The sequence below is a fragment of the Otolemur garnettii genome, unplaced genomic scaffold, assembly GCF_000181295.1.
Source record: "Otolemur garnettii isolate 467f Iridium unplaced genomic scaffold, OtoGar3 scaffold00005, whole genome shotgun sequence".
NCBI classification, from domain to species: domain Eukaryota; kingdom Metazoa; phylum Chordata; class Mammalia; order Primates; family Galagidae; genus Otolemur; species Otolemur garnettii.
In genome coordinates, this window is record NW_003852400.1 from 26,768,405 (window position 1) to 26,790,906 (window position 22,502).

Below are 22,502 nucleotides of genomic sequence, written 5' to 3' on the forward strand. Positions count from 1 at the left end.
TGTTGTCAGACAAAGAGAGAGAGATTGACATTCTCTGCCCCTCAATTTGATATGTGTTATGTCCTTAAAGATTCAACTAAAAAGGAGAATTACAGACCAATTTCACTAATTAATATATGAAAAAATAATAAAATCTTAACCAATAGATTACTGCTACACATTACAAAAATTACACATCATGATCAAGTAGTCTTCATCCTAAGGATGGAAGGTTACCAAGTTTTCTATTTTTTTCTTTTTTAGATATTTTTATTTTTCTGAATTTGTTATTCATCAGGAGTGACTGAAATAAAAAATATAATTTAGTCCCATAGTCATCATGGAACTAGCTTTAAGAGAAAACTGGTCAGATGAATATTATTGCTTCCCATTTTCAACCAGTAAATAGTTACAATTGATAAATGGTCAGCCATGAGCCTGTTAAGAATGTTCAAGATGTTATATAATACAACATGCCTGTTCACAGGGAGAAACTAGAAAATAACTTATGTGTACTTCTTGATTTCATCATATAAGATGAGCACAAAAGCACCACCCATGCCTCTGAGAATACCAGACCATGCACCCTTGAAAATAACTTTGCCTCCTTCATCCTCATCACAAAGGATCTTCCTCCAGCAGTCAATCTTTCTGATGTTCATGATATCAGTTCCTTTGCAGCCTGACTGCATCATCATGCAACAGCGAACGGTGTTAAGTCAACCCAGCCACAGCAGCGACAGACTGTGCATCATCCAACTGATGATGATGTGAGTATTCATGGGATCTGGAAGCATTCCCTTTGCAGTATCATAGACACTGAAGTAGGCAGCTCTGTAGATAATAATACCCTGGACAGACACGTTAAAGCCTTGGTACAGGCCCCTAAGCCCATCAGATTCATAAATCTTGACCAGGCATTCACCAAGGCCTCTGAATTCCCTTTCCACTCCAGCTTTACCCACACCTGATGCCAGATTCCGTGCAAAGTAGCACCAAAACTGGGTCTTCTTGTCCACACCACCTAGGAAGATCTGCTTGTATTTATCTTTGAAGGTAAAGTTGAGAGCCCGGGTAGGGAAGTATCAGATGACACTGGCCAGGTTACCAAGGTAGAAAGACAGGACTCCCTGCTCCTTGGGGATATGGACCATGCAGTCTATAATGCGCTTGTATTGCTTATCAGCGGTGATTTGCTTGCTGGCATGCTGCACCTGCAGCAGCAGCTGGACTCGCTGGATGGGTGCTACCAGGGCCTTAGAAATGGCCACAGCCACACCACCTGCCAGGACGTCCTTGATAAAGGACACAGCGGCATCTGTCATGTTGAAAGGAAAGAGGAGGTATGCAACTGTGGGACAGGATTAGGCTAAGAACCGGCTTTGATTTTGGGGCTGTCTACCAAACTTTCTTATAGATGTGCAAATCTCTTAACTCAGGAATTCCATTTCAAGGGATTAAGCCCTTAGAAATTAACATTTATGTGCAAAGACTTGTACTCAGTAATGTTGATTATAAAGTTGCTAGTAATAAGAAAATCTAAGAGAAAATAAAACTAGAAACACATGCACACATTCTATTGGCAGTTTCATTTCCCCTTGTAAGGAGCTTTGAAGTGGTCATTCCATTCTAACAATGAGTAAAAAGATGAACAGAGTGAAAAGTGCACAACTCTTCTTCAATCTTTAAGATTGGCAAGGACCTCCTAAGATTGGTAAGGACAGGCAAATACAGAGAGTCATAGCTAACCTGGGCAGAGATTCAAGAGCAGAGAGTGAAGCCAGAACTAGTTTTGAGAAAGGACAACCTGAACTATAATCCTCGAGAAGCTCAATATGGACTGTCTGAGAGTTTAAAACTCAAGGAAACCCCAATCAGGAGGAGTGGGATAAAATGCTGTGAGATTTATCTCCAAAAACTCTACCAACATTTCCATAGTAAATATCAGAGCAAAATCCCTTCATGCTTCCAGCAAAGGGAGAGAAAAAAGAACTGTTTGAATGAGATGGAGCAGTTTGTTTTCCTAACATGGCCTTCCCTCAGGAGAAAGGAAAATACTCATTTCCAGTCAACTCTAGTCTTCAACCAGGAGAAAGGAGATAGCCAACCCAGCCCACCCTAGCCATTTTGTCCCACTGAAGAGAGGAGGAAAAAAATACTCTGATGAGTTTTGTAGGTTGGCATATGCTCACCAAAAGACTGAGACCTAATTGCGTGACTGCAGAATTTTTTTTCTCCCTCTACCGTATCACCACATCACCAAAGACCCATTTACAGCAACTTCTTTTACACCAAACATTACACATAGCTACCAAGAAAAAAATATAAAACATACAAAAAGGCAAAAACAGAACAGAACATAACAAAGTTTGAAGACATAGAGCAAGCATCAGAACTAAATATGGGAGGAATATTTAAATTGTTAGGCTGGGAATTTATAGCAACTAAATTAATTTGGTAAGGGGTCTAGTATGATCTAGAAAGAATAGTGGGAGGGAACATCCTTGTTTTACCTTGTTCCTTATCTGAGGGGGAAAACTTTGCATTTCTCACCAATATGTATGCTATTAGATGTAGGATTTTTTTATTTTTATTTTGTTAAATCATAGCTGTGTACATTAATGCAGTCATGGGTTACAATGTGCTGGTTTTATATACAATTTGAAATATTTTCATCAAACTGGTTAACATAGCCTTCATGGCATTTTCTTAGTTATTGTGTTAAGAAATTTATATTCTACATTTGGTAAGTTTTACATGTACCCTTGTCAGATGCACCATAGGTGTGGTCCCACCAATTACCCTCCCTCCACCCATTCTCTCCCTTCCCTCCCCTCCTTTCCCCCATATTCTTGGGCTACAATTGGGTTGTAGCTTTTATAGGAAAGCTACAAACTAGTTTCATAGTAGGGCTGAGTATATTGGATACTTTTTCTTCCATTCTTGAGATACTTTGCTAAGAAGAATATGTTCTAGCTCCATCCATGTAAACATGAAGTAGGTAAAGTCTCCATCTTTCCATGGTGTACATATACCATAATTTATTGATCCATTTGTGGGTCAGTGGGCAATTGGGCTTCTTCCATGATTTAGCAATTATGAATTGGGCTGCAATAAACATTCTGGTGCAAATATCTTTGTTATAGTGTGATTTTTGGTCTTGTGGATGTATACCTAGTAGAGGAATTGTACAATCGAATGGTAGGTCTATTTTTATTCCCTGTTTTCCACACATCTTTCCAAAAGGAATGTATTAGTTTGCATTCCCACCAGCAGTGTAGAAGTGTTCCCTTTTCTCCACATCCACGCCAACATCTTTAGTTTTGGGATTTTGTGTTGTAGGCTAATCTTACTGGAGTTAGATGATATCTCAAAGTAGTTTTGATTTGCATTTCTCTGATGATTAAGGATGATGAGTATTTTTTCATATGTCTGTAGGCTGTGCACCTGTCTTCTTCAGAGAAGTTCCTCTTCAAGTCCCTTGCCCACCCTGAGATGGGATCACTTACTCTTTTCTTGCTAATACATTTTAGTTCTCTGTAGATTCTGGTTATTAAACCTTTGTTGGAGACATAACCTCTAAAGATCTTCTCCCATTCTGAGGACTGTCTACTTGCTTCACTTTCTGTGTTCTTGGCTGTGTAGAAGTTTTTTAGTTTAATCACGTCCCAGTAGTGTATTTTTGATGTTGTTTCAATTGCCCAGGGGGGCCTCTTCCTAAAATATTCACCCAGGCTGATTTCTTCAAGAGTTTTCTGTACACTTTCTTCTAGTATTTTTATAGTTTCATGTCTTAAGTTTAAATCTTTAATCCAGTGAGAGTCTATCTTAGTTAAGGGTGATATGTGTGGGTCCAGTTTCAGTCTTCTACAGGTTGCCAGCCAGTTTGTCCAGCACCATTTGTTAAATAAGGAATCTTTTCCCCACTCAATGTTTTTAATTGGCTTGTCAAAGATCAAATAACGATAAATAGCTAGGTTAATCTCTTGGTACTCTATTCTGTTCCATACATCTATGTTCTGTTTTTGTGCCAGTACCATCCTGTTTTGATCACTATCTATTATAGTATAGTTTGAGGTCTGGTAGTGTGATTCCTCCTGCTTTGTTTTTATTTCTGAGTAATGTCTTGGCTATTCAAGGTTTTTTCTGATTCCATAAGTCAAGCTGAAAAAACAGTCAAGGACTCTATTCTGTTCACAGTAGTGCCAAAGAAAATGAAATATTTGGGAGTTTACCTAACAAAGGATGTGAAAGATCTCTATAAAGAGAACTATGAAACACTAAAAAAAGAAGTAGTTGAAGATGTTAACAAATGGAAAAACATACCATGCTCATGGCTGAGAAGAATCAACATTGTTAAAATGTCCATACTACCCAAAGCAATATACAATTTTAATGCAATCCCTATTAAAGCTCTACTGTCATACTTTAAAGATCTTGAAAATATAATACTTCATTTTATATGGAATCAGATGTAGGCTTTTTGTAGATGGTCTTTATCAAGTTGAGGAAATTCCTCTCTCTTTCTAGTTTACTGTGAGTTTTATCATAAATAGTTGTTGAATTTTGACAAGTTTTTCAGTAAGACCAGAAAAGAAATAAAAGGTATACAGATTGGTACAGACTGGGAATAAAAAAATGGAACTTTGTGCACAGATGACCATCTACATAAGAAATCTGAAAGAACTGACTGAAAAAAATCCTGGAACTAATAAGCAATTATGGCAAGAATACAGGATACAAGTTTAGTATACAGTAGTCAATCACTTTTTTAGACATTAGCAATTTAAAAGGTGAAATTTTAAATTAAAAACACACAACAATATAGTACATTAACATCCTCAACAATAAAACACAAAAATATAAACCTAATATAATATTTTGACAATCCGCTCTCTTGGCCTTAGTGCAATCTTTCTAGAAACCTCCGCGCCATGACAGCAAAGTGGAGGAAGAAGCGAATGCGCAGGCTGAAGCCTCCTTTCAAAAGGAGAAAGATGAGGCAGAGGTCCAAATAAACTGGCTGGTTGTGCACTCATGAAGGCCACAAGAGAAGGAACATGGGATGCCAGAGGGTAAGGAGGCTAGTACAAGCTGCTGGACTGCATGTTACTGTCTGGAATTTGCTCTCAGTGGATATAAGACCTCATCGCCATTGGATCGCCAAGACCACCCCTAAGAGACCCACCTTGCTCACACCAAAACAGTCCCTTGCCCTGGACCTGACATCCTGGACTCGTTCTGTTTATCACTTGTGGCTGAGTGTAACCAGTATACAATAAATCATACCTTCCGCTGTTTTGGCTGATGAAGCAAAATAATAATAATAATAATATTTTGACAATCCATGTAAAAATCTATAAAATTCTGCTGAACAAAATCAAATGAGAAGTAAATACATGGATAGAAAGGCTCTATATTGTCATGATGTCTTTTATCTCCAAGTTGATTTATAGTTTTAGTGCTATTCCATTCACCATCCCAGTAAGTTATTTTGTGGATATATACGAACTGTAAAGTTTATATGAAGAAGCAAAAGACCAGGAATGGCTACACAATCTTGAAGAATAATGTTAGAAGACTGACATGACCCAACTATAAAACTTACTGTAAAGCTATAGTAATCAAGACAGTGTGATTTTAGCAAAAGAACAAATGGAAGTAAGGACTATAATAGAGCCCAGAAATAGGACTATATAGTCAACTGATATTTGACAAAGGAGAAAAGGCTAAATAAATACATGAATAAGAAAAATCTTTCCAGCAAATAAGTAAACAGTCAAATAGTTGATGGAAGTAGAAATCCACATGCAAAATAGTCTATCTAAACAGAGAACATAAGAGAACAGAGAACATAACCACTCTTCAGAAAACTTATGTCAAAATCCCTCATAGTCCTAAATATAAGATACAAACATTAAAAGTCCTAGGAGATAACATACAATAAAACCTAGAAAACCTTGATTGTATTGAATTCTTTTTGACATAATACCAAAAGGCATGATCTATTAAAAAGAATTGATAAACTATAAATTAAAATACTTTATTCTATAAAAGATACTGTTACTAGTATTAAAAGATAAGACAAGACTGAAAGGATGTATTTGCAAAAGACACATCTGATTATGATTGCATCCAAAATATACGAAGCATTCCTAAAACTCTTTCTTTTTTTTTTTCAGTTTTTGGCCCAGGGCTGGGTTTGAACTTACCACCTCCAGCATATGGGGCCAGCACCCTACTCTTTTGAGCCACAGGTGCTGCCCAAGTTCCTAAAACTCAATGGTAAAGAAACAAATAACCCCCATCAAAAAATGGGCCAATGACCTGAATAGGTGTTTTACCAGAAAAGATAAACATGGAAAATAAGCATATATTAAGATGGTAAAAATTATGTTATTATGTTTTAATTTAATACAGATTAAAACAACAATAAGATATTACTATATACTAATAAGCATCATCAAAACCTAAGACTCTGACACACCAAATGCTGATGAGAATGTGAAGTGACAGGAAGTCTTTTTCATTGCTGGTGCGAATGCAAACTGTCACAGCCACTTCTGAAGACAGTTTGGCAGTGTCTTGCAAAATTAAACATACTTTCACCAGACAATTCATCAGTCACATGTTTGGTATTTATTTAAAAATTTGGAAACTTATATTCACACAAAAATGTACACATGGATATGTGTAGAAACTGTATTTATAACTGCTAAAACTGGGAAGCAATCAAGATGTCCCTCAGTAAGTGAATAAGTAAATCAATGGTATTACATTCAGACAATGGAAGATTACTCAGCAGAAAAAAATAAATGAGTCAACAAGCCATGAAAAGGTATGGAGGAAACTTAAGTGCACATTGTTAAATGCAAGAAGCCAATCTTAAAAGTCTACATACTGTATGATTCCACCTATACACTCTGGAAAAGCCCAAACTATGGAAGTGTCAAAAGGGTGAAGCCAAAACTATGGAAATATCAAAAAGGTTAATGTTTGCTGGAGGTTAGAAGGAAGGAAGAATGATGGAGCCCATTGGCTTTTGGGGGGCAGTGAAAATACCCTGTGTGATTTTACAGTGATGAATACTTGTCATTACACATTTGTTCATACCCATAGAAGGTATGACACAAACAGTGAACCCTGATGGACACTATGAACCTGGGATGATTATGATGTTTTAAGTTTTTAAATTTAATGAATGTACTACTGTCACAGGAGATGTTAAAAATGGGGAGTTTGTGCGTGTGCAGGGACAGGGGATATATGGAAAATCTTTGTAATCTCCTTCCAACATTTCTGTGAAACCAAAAGTGCTCTATAAAATAAAGTCATAAAAAAGCTGCTGCTGTACTTCCTACGGGGGTCAGTAAAACATGGAAGGTACATCAATTCTGTGAATGATAGGAGTGCTCAAAGACTATGGGAAACTTTAATTTTGACTTTTTGAATTTCTTTTTAATTCAACAAGAATTTTTATAGCTCTTGAATTTAGAAAAATTATCATTTGTGAAAATATTTACCATTTTAATTTCTTCATCTATAATGTCAATATTATTTTTGTAGTATACTTCTTTTAAGTTAGCACATACATCTCTCATGTCCTCTCATATGGTAAATACAAGATAGCACATTGTTACTGTCAGGGAAAATATCATGAAAAAAGGATGTTTTATTTGGTATGTATTAAGTTCCCAGAAAATAATAAGATGGAAATCTAATGTATCTCTGTAGTTCTTCTATACTTGAAATGAAATATGTAAAATCACTTTGGAGCCTATTAGATGTCCTTCATTGTTGACAGTAAGGGAAATAAGAATGCAGTTCAAGGCATTGCCTATGGCTCAAAGGAGTAGGGCACCAGCCCCATATACCAGAGGTGGTGGGTTCAAACACAGCCCAGGCAACAAAATAAAAAGAAGAAGAGCATTTGAGGTGGAGATCTTCATGTAGGTTGTGGATTTTTATTGTTTCATGAGAAAGTATAGTCATGGTATTAAGGAATTCAATAGATAATACATTTTCAGCTATCATTAATATTTAAATTTTATGATTTATTTAACTTTGAATCCTCAGTAATAGCTAAGCATCATGATTTATTTAAACTGATAATATTACATTAGATTTTAAAATTTAACATTAATCAAATGAAATTTAAATCATTAAATCCACTGTTATGGGAGAACAATTATGAAATATCAGGGAGATGAGGAAGGAGTATAATCAGAACTTCTCAAAATACAAAACAGCACTCTAGTCACTCTTTTATAAGAGTATATGTAAAGTTTTAATTTGTAGAATGAAGAGACTACATTTTCTCACTTAAATTTGTCTGCAACTATCTTAATATTAAGCTATGTTCTAAATAAATTATTTTATTATACATATATGCACATATATAGATGTAAAATTGTTTAATTACAGGATGATCCTCATATTAATATATCTATATTATAGATAGTCACTGCATTATTTAGTATTTCTTAAATACTATGTAATTGTACATTGTGTGTAGCCAAAAATTTTTTTCTTCTATAGGACAGAGAACAAAATGAAATAGTACGATTTCTTTCCCATCTCATTGTTGTTTCCTGACAAGTAAATAACAAGTGTTATCCACTTCACTTTCAGGTTCTTAGTTATGATGATTTCCCTTCATGTAATAGAATATCATTTTATGTGAGTTTACCTCTTTTATTCTGTAGTCACTGACCTACTCTGCAAAATACAATTTCGTAGAGCATTTCTTAGACCGTACTTCCAGAAATGTCATTACGGTATAAGAGAATTGGCATTTTCTGTGCCAGGATGTCATTCCTAATAATACTGCATCTAAGGAAGTAAAGCTGGGGGAAATAGCTTAGCAGAGTGGTGATGGACAGGTTGCCACATTGGTAAATAACAGTTATTTGTGGGATGATGATCTTGCCAATAGGGCTCGTCTCCTCTTCTCCTCCTCCACATTAGGATATTCAGCAGTGCTTGGGTGAGGCTGGCTGTCAAGGACCCCAGTGGGGACTGAGAGTAACGATGAGAAGCTTTCTGCACTGTCTTGTATTTAAAGTAATCCATAAATGTACCCTAGCTCTTTAATGTTGAAGGTGGAGAGCAGGTTGCTATACACAGAGAAGTGGAATGCTTCCTATCTTTTCATACTGCTGGGTGCAATCCCTCTCTCTGCTACAGGTCTGCTCACTCTGTAAGTCAACCTAGAACTCTTTTAAGGGGCATATTAGGTAGAGTTGATGGGAGAGTGGAGGCCCATATACAGGTGGGAATTTAGTAACTTGCTCTCTGGTTGCTACTGTCAAGTTCTGGGAAGAATTTCCTTAATCACTGAACCAGGGAAGACCTATTGAGTTCATTTAGGCTTTTCCTGCAAAAATTGTTGGAAGGATAGTGTCCATATTCCTCAGAATCACACTGCATATAACCTGTAATAGCACCCCCCCTTGGGATCAACTGATGATTTCCACTATGTATGAGAATATATTTTAAAAGAGAAATCACACTAGGGGCGGCGCCTGTGGCTCAAAGGAGTAAGGTGCCAGCCCCATATGCCAGAGGTGGCATGTCCAAACCCAGCCCTGGCCAAAAACTGCAAAAACTGCAAAAAAAAAAAAAAAAAAAAAAAAAAAAAACAAAAAAACTCCATTTTTCTTTAAGGCTGCATGATATTCCATGGTGTACATATACCACAATTTATTGATCCATTTGTGGGTCGATGGGCACTTGGGCTTCTTCTATGACTTAGCAATTATGAATTGAGCTGCAATAAACATTCTGGTACAGATACCTTTGTTGTAGTGTGATTTTTGGTCTTCTGGATATATACTTAGTAGAGGAATTGTAGGATCAAATGGCAGGTCTATTTTTAGTTCTCTAAGTGTTCTCCAAATATCTTTCCAAAAGGAAGGTATTAGTTTGCATTCCCACCAGCAGTGTAGAAGTGTTCCCTTTTCTCCACATTCACACCTATGGTGCATCTTACAAGGGTACATGTGAAACTTTCTAAATGTGGAATATAAATGTCTTAACACAATAACTAAGAAAATGCCATGAAGGCTATGTTAATCAGTTTGATGAAAATATTTCAAATTGTATATAAAACCAGCACATTGTACCCCATGACTGCATTAATGTACAAAGCTATTATTTAATTAAAAAAAAAGAGAGATCACACAATACATTAAGGGACAGGGAAGTGCTTCAGGGAGAGCAGCTCCTACCAGGGACTGGAACGTGTGATTTTGGAGGACTTACTGGTGAACAGCAAAGCAGACCCACTGCATAATCATCTTTATAGTTCTGATTAAGAAGAATGTCTGAGTTATATACAAGCTGTTTGACAGGACAAATGTAACAAATAAATTTTACTTTTCCACGTTGCCCTTTTCATCTTTGACAATTGAGATATTTTCACCTCCTCCTTAGAAATGTGATGTCATCTCATATTTTCTATTTGGAACCGATGATTCTCCTTTGAAATTATCTCTACACTTCTTTTTTAATTAAATGGGTGAAGAAATTAAGGGCATTCAATAATTGTCTCTTAAACATTAGCTCCAGGTCTGAAATTTAATTCTATGTGGTGTCCAACCTGTGGGTTTGGTTTCTTTTTTTTTTAAATTAACACTGCTATATGTTTCCTCATTCTTTTTCAGCTACAAGTAATAGAGAAGTCAAGTTATACTACTTTAAAAAACAGGATATTTTACTAGTTAAAAGACTGAAACTTCAGAGGCAATGTGTTAGGTGTTACTAGTCACAACTGTCTAATTCCCCTACCATGTCTGAAATCTATAGTAACCACAAATCATGCTGGACCTGAACTCCAAGGTATTTTCATAATTGGATTAGTGGCAATCGACCTTTCAAAATTACATTCCTCTATTAAGCTATGTGTCTTTTGTGCTGTAATTAGGTAGGATTAAGTACTGAACTAGAAGCATCCATCTTGTGCCCATATTTCCTCAGCTAAAAAGATCTCAGAATTGTTCTGTCCAAATATATTTCTTTACTATCTGCTTCAATACCAACTTCTTCAATAAATACTCATGAGATTGCTTTCAGTCTATTTGTGATGACGTCTTACTGATTTTTGGTTATGATATGTTTTAGGTATCAAAAATCAAATCAGAGCTTAGACCACATTCCAGAAGATTAGGGTGGGAGGTAGTCCTGTCTCATCTAACTCTTCTCTAAGATTGTGTCAGGGATGGTAATGATAATGACGATAATGATGATGATGATGGTAGCTAAAATTTATTGAGTAGCATCTTAGAGCCACTGTTAAATTTCTTGCATGTATGAACACATTGATGCTCATGAGAACCTTGTGAGATATGTATGCACATTAGTATTTCACAAAAGAAGAAATTGAGAGCATGAGAGTGTAAGCTACTTGCAAAAGCCATGGAGTTATTAAGTGAGAGAGCCAGTGTTTGAATCTGTGCTTAACTGGCATACTATAGTTACCAATAAAAGGGCATGGACTTTAAAGAGGCTATAGTCTAATGGAATATTATTACACATGTAAAAAGCAGGATGAACAAAGTTCACTTACAAGAACTTTGAAGCTGTTTCAAAGTAAAATGGGTCAAGAAGACTGAGGATAGACGTGGTAAGGAGGGAATACAGGGCAGACATGTTTATTGTCGTCAAGCCCCAAGGTCTAGAATTAGAAACATTAGGGATGTATGCTCACCAAAAATGTAAGAAAGGTATTTCTACCTGGCTGAACTGTCTAAAAATAATTTCAAAAAAAGCTTCTGTGAAAGAGCACATTTCCTATATCTGGAAGTTTTCTATACTAAGTTGACATCTTTTGGCAAGAGTATTGTCAGTGGGATTCAAATATTAGACGCTAGTTAAAACACACACATTTTAAGAGCTAAAACATTCCATGAACTCTCAAAAGATTCTTCCTTCTGCCTGCTGGGACTGGGAGGCAAAGCATGGCACGGGTAGATCAGGGACAGAAGGCAGAGACGTGAAGTAAGGAAGCAGAAAACAGAAATGGAAATGGGGTGGGGGAGTGGTGCTCAGGAGAAGAGCAAAAAATGATAAACCACCGTGTTATCTAGTGAGGGTCCACTGGTCAGAGCAGCTCAGGAAGGGAGAGTTAAGCCCCGCACAGCCTTTCTCTGACCTTTCCAATGTTCACACATTTAATGGTGGTTTGGGGTTGGCTTAGCTTGGCTGTTACTTTTTCCTTTGAGACAGCTTTTCCCTCTTTAGTTAGGAAAGCAGAGCTCTGCCTGTGTTGTGGAGAAAAAGCTATTAAAAGGAAATTGTGGTATATAAAATGGAGACACTTTTTTGATCATATTTCAAAGGGTTTGAAGGGAAAGACAAGAAAATCAATAAATGCATGGATTCTTTTACACTTTAAAAAGACAATTCTTTCTTTTCTAAAGTCTGTTTCTGGGTGTTCCTGCTGTGAAATCAGCCCATAACACCAAGATTTAATGGAAATTTACTTGGTAAAAGGATAAAATAGTAAACAGAATTGTGAAGAGTTCAGTTGCTTCCCTCCCTTTCTACCTTTTGACAAGTGATAATACCTTCAGTAGGAACCCTGCGCTCGCTCTCCGACTTGTTTATTTAGTTAGTTAGTTAGCTGGAGGAAAGGTGGCACTCACTTCGAATTCTGAAATGCAGAATGCGCTTCTTTATCTTTATCGTAATAACCAATAACATTTTACAAATTTAAATTTTCTATGACCCCAGGACTTCTTTCTCCTTGCTTATTTTGACTAAGAAAAATACAGAGAAAATGTTGTTACATGTAATATCTTAGGAAAGAGAATATCATAATAACAATAAAATCCCAAGCAATTTGGGAAGCTAGGTCTCTATTTTAGGTTCTTAATTGCTTATCCCCAAAAGCAAAACATCTCGAAAATTAAAAAAAAATACTTTTTGCTTTGAGGGGATTTTTTTCTAAATCAATCGTTCTCTCTTCAGTAAGTGTAAAAGCGAGGACTCTACCTTTTGCAATTATTCCATACCACTGGAATTTTTGTCTTGATTCATTTGAACCTTTTGATTTTGATTTTTGCCTGGATTATTGGATGCTATTAACTATCTCTCTCTCTCTCTCTGATTTATAGCCATTTTTAATTAAAAAAATTTTTAAATAAACTTTGAGATATTGTGGACTTATAAGCACTTGTAAGAAATAACAGTAATCTCATGAAACCTTTTGGTAGTTTGTCCCTACCAAAATTGGCATTTTGCACCCCTAGTATAATTACCAATATTGATTTTGATACAGTCAAGACATAAAACAGTGTTCTTACCAGGACAGTCCTCAGGCCCTCGTTTTATAGCCACAATTCATTTTTTCTTCTAGTTTCCACACATTCCTTAACCCCTGGCAACCAGTTCTCCATTTCTATAATTTTGTCATTTAAAAAATGTTAGATAAATAGAATTATATAATGTCTTAGTCTGTTCATGTTGTCATAACAAATTATAGGTTAGGTTATTTAAACAAGAGAAATTTATCTTCTCACAGTTCTGGCAGGGGGTGGGGGGGAGATCGAGATAAAGATGTTGACCAATGTAGTCACTGATGAAGGCTCTCTTCCTGACTTGCAAATGCCTGAGTTTTTGCTGAGTCCTCATATGGCTGAGAGAAAAAGTGAGCAAGCACTCTGGTGTCTCTGCTTATGAGGGCACTAATCCATCAGGCTGGCCCTCCCCTCATGAGCTTATCTGATGCTAATTACCAAAGGTCACTTCTCCAAATACCATCATATTAGGGGTTAGGACTTCAAGTATGAATTTTGACACATTCAGTCTAATGCATATAATACGTTATCTATAGGATTGACTTTTTTCACTTAGAATTCTCTGATTTATCCAAGTTGTTGATGCGTGAGTTAATAGTTCATTACCTTTTATTACTGAGTAGTATTCTGTGAAATGATACACTATAGTTTATTTAGCTATCCATCATTAAAGGAGATCTGAGCTGATTCCAAGTTTTGGTTATTATGAATACGCTGCTATAATTATTTGTGTACAGTTTTTTTTTTGTGTGTGTGTATGTGTGTGTCTCTGTGTAAGTAACTCTTATTTTTTTCTGGGTAAGTGCCCACTAGTACAATTGCTGGTGATGGTCGCATTTTTAGTTTCTAAGAAACTTTCAAACTGTTTTCTGGAGAGGCTGCACCTTTTAATTTTCACATCAGTGATTCTTCCCATCCTAACAGGACTATTTTGTTGAGTGTTTAAAGATATTCATATGTTCTCTATCCTCATCTCTTCTTGGATATGTGATTTACAGATATTTCCTCCCAGTCTGTAGCTTGTATCATCATCTACTTAACAGTAAAGTTGACAGAGCAAAAGTTGCTCATGTTAATGGTGTTTAACCAATTTTTTCTTTTGGATTGTGCTTTTGATGTCAAGTATAAGAACTATTTGCCTCACTCTAGATAACAAATTTTTCTACTATTGAGATTTTTGATTCACTTCAAGATATATTTATATCAAATGAATCTTGTTTCACTTTCTTGACTATAGATACCCAAGTTTTCTAATACCATTTGTTGAAAAATCTCCTTCGTTATATTGCATGATCTCTCTCCAGAAAATTTCAGATTAAGTAGAGAGCTTAGCTACCCATTCCAAAATAACCTTCTTGTTTGTTTTTAGTCAAATTCCTTTCACATGTCATCATATGTCTTTTTACCCAGGCAAAAAACACAGTACACAAAACTAGTGACAATTCTCTTATTTTTCAAATCAATCATTATCTCAACTCTCACTTTTCTTATTAACACGGACATCAAAAGCTCTCCCTTTTAGAATTGCATATATATTTTTTATTTTGATGAAGTGGAATAACTTACATAGTTAAAAAAGGAAAATGTTGACCACTCTAAGTTACTTGGCACATGTTTTGCCTATTACTAAAATTTCATATTACCATCATAGAAAGTTAAGTTTGGACACTGGCCAACAGTTGAAGTCTGTACTGCGCTGTAATGACTCTTTGCAGGTTTAAAGCTTTACTTGGCTCAAGCTGAACCTGAGGGTCAAATATCAGGCCTACTTTGGGCATCTGCTGCCTGTCATTCTTAGAAGTACATCCTCCCCAACGTAGTTGACTCACTCCTCTCCTCAGTTTACCCAAGGAGTTAGTAAGTTATATTTTAAATTCTGAAAATGCAAAAGTTTCTAAATCCCTTTCTCAAGTAATTGGAATACTTCCTCACATACCATTCTTCCAAGGAGGTTTACTCTCACTGATACCCAGATGATTTATTCCTAACCTATGCAGTGTAGTTCATGGCCCTCCTCTCACCAAATACAGAATTTCTTCTTTGGTAAAATATCAAATGAGATCTTTTTTACCTTTGAGAAGGGGAAATAACAGACAACTTTCTAACATTTACTTGACCTTGAAATCAGTATTTATACTGTTGCTAGAAATTAGCGTAGTATTAATATTTGGATAATGTTTTATTTTTCTAAACCTTAAAAAAGAGGGGAAAAAACTAGTTCTGAAATGAAGATACATGGAAACAGGAAAGTAAAATGACTGTCCCAAGGTCATACCAAACATTTTGGCCCAGATTCATTTATAATTTATCTTTGAACTATCTCATAGACAGAGACCTGAGACATGCCAGCTACATTCCAGGAATTGCTATTCCATTGAAAAGTTTTAAGAGCGTCATAAATGTGTCATCTCTTAGATTTCATGTTCAAAAACTTTTTTATTTACAAGATGGTGAAAGAAAAGAAATATGTACTTATATATCATAAATCCATAATTTTTGGTCCTTGAGGTCTGTCACCATTTACAAGGTCACTTGCTTGCCTTGTGAGTTTATTTATGCTACCTTTTCTCAATCACTAAAATAAATTTCTTAGTAGAACCCAATAATCTTAAAACAGAATAGGGTTACACATCGTCCTACGGATAGAAAAGTTATAAGGAAGAAAATGCTACATTTTTAAGGCAGCTATCTGAAATGGCATTCTGTGGGAAAAAAACATCTTTTGCTTCTTAGAATGGTAAAGTTAATGTCATAACATCACTATCCTTGTGATATGGTCCTTTTTAAAGTTACATCTTTTTAAAAAAGCTCAAGAAAGAGTAATGCAAAACTATTTTGGGGGTGAAAAAAATATTATTTTTCTAGTCTGGATTTCTGGCTGTGCTGTGTATAATTACTGGTTGGACTTAACCGCAATATACAAGAAATTCTTTAAAATAGTTTTTTATGTTAAATTGTGACAGCCGCTTTGATTTTGACAGACATCCAGTGAAGTGTTTCCGATGCAATATGACAGTGCCAGCCGTGACGTTAATTGCATCTTTTGTTGGAAAATGCCACATGTAACATTTCAAACAGAATTCAAACACCAGGATGACTATTCATTTATTTCACTTTGCAATAGAACTCTAAAATATTAGCCTTCATTTTGTCTTTCTCAGTTCTATAATTGACTATTTCAACTACATGCACTGATCACATTAGCCAGCACTATCGGTTAACGAGACAGTCTAATCAAATACGCCTGTTATCAACCATGTATTATACCCAATCTATTTAAGACAATGTTAGAGTTATAAATTGGTTTTTATTTTAAGTGTAAAGTTAATTTGAGAAACAAATAAGTCAATATCATTTCCCCTAGAAAGTCATAAAATCTGAAACGTAACTTCGGGTTAGAGAACATTGATATGAATGTATAAACAGAATGTAAATTAATCACTTTAACTGGAACTAAAGTTTCTTGGGTTCCTTGTTGCCTATATATATATATGTTTTTTGGCAAGAACATCTTTTTTAGCATATGTTGCAATAGTGCTATGGCTAAATTATTACATTGTATGCATTCATATATTTATTTATTCACATATTGATTTAATAACTATTACAAAATCTATTCAGTGCCAGACACAGTGGTGAGAAAAATAATAAATGGTTTCTGCCTTTGTGAGGGTTGCATTATATTAAAATCTTACTTTAAAATAATGTACAGTTAGTATCATGATCAGATTCATGTCTTCTTGCATCTCCAATTAGCTTTACCATTGGGTATAAATAACCCTTTATCAGGAATCAGAATGCTCCATTTTGCCATGGAAGCGCTGTAATAATTTTTACCATAATTGTATTTGTCACAGCTTCAAGTTGGGCTTCTTGCTTACATACTACTTCAGAGATTTTATTTTTAATCTATAGCCATATTTACAAGACCACAATTTCAACCTTAGGAAATTAAAATATCTCTGCTTGTTTTCTGATTTATTATTGTCAAGGTAATGCAGAGAAAATTAAAAATGAACATGAAAGGGTCTAAGATAATGTAGTCTGACCACAGGAAGTGTTTTCACTGAAAAAAAAAATCACTGTCTTTGGGCCGCGGTCACAAGGGATGATCAGTTGCTGTTTCATGATATCTATTTCCATATTGATAATGTAAATTCATTTTCCAGATTTGTATTCACACCGTTGCAGTTTTACACCAGAAGTTGGTGGCATCCAACGTCCTTGGGAGCATTAGCCAAAATATAAACTCCCAATCTATATTATAAATGAGGCCACTAGAGACACTTAGAAATAATTAACAGTGTAATGATTATCAGACGTTATTAAGATATTTAAGAGACTAAATCTCCTCAATTGTGAGAATCTTGGGACTGTTATAGCGGTGTCAGCACTGAATCAGATGATGCATTATTCACTCGATTACATAGCATGTGACCATAGGCTCTTCAGCACAAACTGGAGCATGTTTCAGCCTTGACTTGTACTTAAATAGAAATGATCTTCAAGATTTCAGTACCACTTCTCTTTGTTCTATCTTTACACTTACCTTGAGTGAATTTTTCTATTCTTATGACTTTGTATTAGTGGTTCTCAAATGTAGACCTCTCTCCTAAACACAGTTGTCAACAGTTTGCTCTACATTTTTATATTCTTTCTTCTGAATTAAAACATATTTGATATTTAACTAAATTGCCCCCCGAAAATCTGTTCAAAGTCTTATATTTCCAAAGTTGTTGTCCCTCTCAGCTAATTTAAAATACTGATTGAGGCTTTCTTTCTCCCCTCATCTTAACCTCTGCCTCTAATTTATCAAAATGGGCAATTAATTATCTTTTCCAAAATTGGTGTTCTAGTTTTTATGCCCACTGCTATGGTTTTATTTATTTATTTTTTTTGTGGGTGGTGGGTTTGAACCAGGCCACATTACAAAAGATGAAAAATAATTGTATGGACAATAATTGTGTTAATTTACTTCCCATTACCACTAACAAAGAAAATCAAATAAGTCTTTATTATTAGGAACGTTAGTCAGTATACATCTTTACTTTATCATAAAAGTCATCATAAAAAATGTTTGAGTTGCCACTTTTGACATAATTCATGAGTTTGCATACATGTGTAGACACATGTAAACACAGTCAAACTGAAAACCTTATAATTACAAAGTTTGTTCCTATACTCAGAGTGAGTTGAGTTGCATTTCTGAAAAATCAGGACTTTTCTCAATTTTAGCAGACTTTCAAATTGTCAATATGATTTTGTCACAATCTTAGTTGAATTTAAGATGGTTATCATACTCAAGTTATTTTTAGAACTTTTTTCTTGGTAATACTTTTGATCTGGTTCACTGACAACACCAGGACATGAGACTCATAAACACTGCTAGGCTTAGGGGTATTACGTGGGAGATAAGGAAAGTGAGCAAGGAAGGCTGAGTGGCTGCAGTCTTCTGGGGAGACTTAGAGAACATTTATGGCTGTCTTCTTATATATATTCTTAATGGTTCCTTAACCCAATTCTTTCATTTCCTCTTTCTTCCTAACTAGGAAGAATTTGTGAGGTCTTCTAATGAGTTGAAATATAAGCATGAGACAGTAGGTTCTGAAGTTGAATTAAATTGGTGGGACATAAGAAAATTTTCATGTAGGAAATAGATTGAACCTCTAGATGTGTTTTTGTGTTTTGTCTCTGTTTGCTTGTTTATTTTAGGAGCAGACAGATATTATATGTAATCCATGTGTCTTAAATTAATTAGGTTAAGTTTATCATTTGTATATGAATTAAAGACTGAGATTAAAGGCATTGCTAGTTATTCCTTTATACATATATATTACCGCAGGTCAGACAGAGCACTATCTATTTGTCCACAGATCCATGAATTGTCAGCATAATATATTCTTAAAATCTTTAAAAATTAAAGGTTAACTGAATATCCCCTTTAGAACTGTATCAGTAATCAATATTTACTAAATTTTATAAGCAGAGTTGTCAGATAATAGTTTGTGTTACTTAGGAAAGATATTGTAAAGTTTTGGGCAACATTGAACTGTATATTTGTCAATGGGGAATAGCTTTTAATTTGAAATAATATTTTGATCTAAATTTATATTTTTAAAGAGTTTACTTCTGAAAGATACATAGTTATTCCCTTAAATATTCTAGAATCAACTCCTCTAACTTTCAAAATTCTCTACTTCATCTGATTATTAATTTTTATAATTAGAATACTGAAAAATTTACACAGAGCTGTTTTTACACTCATGTGAGCTGTATTTCTGGATGGTTCAGGGACAGAGGATTAAATCTGCATGAAATCATCACGTTTCCCTAGATGTCACCATGAAATTGGTACTTTCCCCTGCAAATTTCCATGAAATTACAAAAATTATTGCATCTTTGTCTCCGGATATCTTGCTTGAAAATATAAATGAGACTGAGTCAACCTTTCTTGTAGTTCAGTTTCAGTTATAAATAATTATTCATGAATTTGTTAATTAAGCAATAGGAGAAAATGTATGCATTTTATATTAAAAAATTTAGAAAAAGGTGAGCTAGTTAAATGTCTAAATTCAATAGTCAAAAACCCATAACTTCTGTCTATTTCCAGAGAATGGCAGATTGTGTCGGTGGCAAGTTGTCTATTTTTGCCAGTTTCACAATTAATGGTAATTGTTGTGGTCAAATAATTCATGTAATCATATGCCTTATCATCAAGATTGGCTAAATTGATGAATTAATCTTAATAGAGAGTACTTTTTTATTGTCTGTGGAAATAGCCTTTCTCTTTCCAGTATTAAGTAAAATAGATACTTTAATCATACACACACACACATAAAACCTCTTTTGAATCATATTTCTAGCAATTTTAAAGTTGGAATAGTAAATGTTTAAATATATTTTTCTTCCTGTTTTGTGCTTATATGTCCCCCTATTTTTAATGTCATATTTGGGTATGTCACTTGCATTGTCTTCCTTATAAGAATACGAGTTCCTGGTTCGTTGACACTAGGCTTGACTTATAATTAATCCTGGACAATTGACTATAAGTGAAGGGCTTTGTGCCCCTTCTAAGTATGTAAGAACCATCGTATGGTTCTACCAGGTTGTCTTTTCCTTTTGTCATACAACTGCTGATTCTCTAGGTAGGCGCTACTCCTTTATTCCCTAATCCCTGACTCCTGAAATGGAACAAAAGAAATTGGCTTTAAGCCAACTCACAACAGACATATAATGTAATGTTAGCAAAAAAAAAAATCCCTTTATTCTTTTAAGGTAAATCCATTGAGAATGTGGATTTGCTTGTTACTGCAGAAAAACTGCTTGTTACTGCCCTAGGTTCACTGACACAGTATGCAAGTCAAATTTTGAATTATTTCGAATGATTGATTGATTGATTGATTGATTTTTCAGATGGAGTCTCACTTTGTAATCCCCATAGAGTGTCCTGGCATCATTGTCCCCAGCAACCTCAGACTTCTGGGCTGAAGCAATTCTCTTTCCTCAACTTCCCCAGTAGCTGAAACTACAGGACTCACCACAACGCATGGCTATTTTTAGAGGCAGGGTCTTGCTGTTGCTCAGGCTGAACTCAAACTCATAAACTCAAGGAATCCACCTGCCTCGGCCTCCCAAAATGCTGAGATTACAGGCGCAAGCCACTGTGCTTGGCCTTATTTCAATTTTTTGAAATCAGAAGAAGACCTCTCATTGATATTTACTTTTTTAGTTTTGAATGAAAATAACAGATGGAAATGTTATGAAGATATTTACTCCACTTATTTTGGATGATTTGACAATCACTATTGACAAGCAATATCAAAGCATAATCAAATTAACTTGATCAAATATAACACTGAATTAATGATAAAACATGCTTTTAGCTTTTTATTTAAAAAAATTTCTAAAATCCCATCTTTGGATTCCTATTTGACCTTTTTGAAGGTGTATCCTCTTCTTATAAAGTGCTTTCTCATAGAGGAAGAGTAGACCTAACACTGACTCGTCTATCTTAAAAACACCTTGTTTGAAATGATTGATTCATTTATTTCATGAATTATTCAACAAGCATTATATTTACTGAGTGCTAACTGTATGCCAGCAATTGCTTCACACACTTTTATGTCTACTGACTCAATTTTATCCTAAAGTGGATGCTGTCATTAACTCTGTATTACAACGGAGTAACATAAGGGAGGGCTTGGCAACGTGCTCATAGCACACAATGGAATGAGGATTTGGGCCCAAAGTCTGGCCCCAGAGGGCACTGCTCTTAAACACCAGGTAAGGTGCATTTCAAATTGGTAAGCTACTATGTGTCAGTGGTTATTTTAAGTTCTGGAAATATAGCAATAAAAAAGATAGTAAAGAGCCCAATATAATGGCACTACCATAAGTTAGAAAATAATTATTGTGGTCTTAGTGATATGTACTCAAGGATAAAGGAGGGGAAATGAAAGAGATGAGTGAGGGGGAACAATCAATGTGAAAGGAGAATCAGGGAAGGATAAGTCCTGAAAACCAATGAAAAAACATGTTTCAAAAAGAATGAAATAAAAAAAAAAAACGAAAAACAAACAAAAAAACCCAGTTACTAATTCTCACATAAATTGGATTCGATTTTGAATAAAGTATATTACTTAAACATTAATTTTTACTTCAACTTGTTAACATGTTGTTTAGGGTACAGGATACTGCATCCTCATTTAAAAGTGAATTATTTTTGTAATATCCCCTTTATAATAATATATTTTTTCCATTTTTAATATCAGGTGTATCCAGATTAAGCAGAATGATTTTGAAATATTTCTTCTTTTTCTATTGTCTATAAGATTTGGCATGATCTGTTTTTTGAAATTATCTTTTATTTTTATTTATAAATATTAGTTGTCTATTTTTTGAGACTTTGGAAAAAAATAATACGAAGTTAATTGATGACTCTATATTGAACCTTAGAGTCAAAGCATTCTATAAGACTCATACTCTTATTTGACAATGTGAATGTTACTTTCTTTGCATTACTATTATTATTATTGCTTAATACTTCATTGCAGGAATTATCTGATTTCTAAATGTACATAGAATGAAGTTAATGAGTTAAAGAGCACATTTGAAATAGGTGAGGAAAGAATTAATAAACTTAAAAATTGGGGCAGTGCCTGTGGCTTAGTGGGTAGGGCACTGGCCCCATAAACTGAGGGTGGTGTGTTTGAACCTGGCCCCAGC

The 22,502-nt window shown here is 34.9% G+C and overlaps 1 pseudogene; it reads right to left on the reverse strand.

Moving 5' to 3' along the window:
• Positions 1-485: 485 nt before the first annotated feature.
• LOC100963469 lies at positions 486-1,360 on the reverse strand (annotated as a pseudogene).
• Between the last annotated feature and the right edge of the window lie 21,142 nt (positions 1,361-22,502).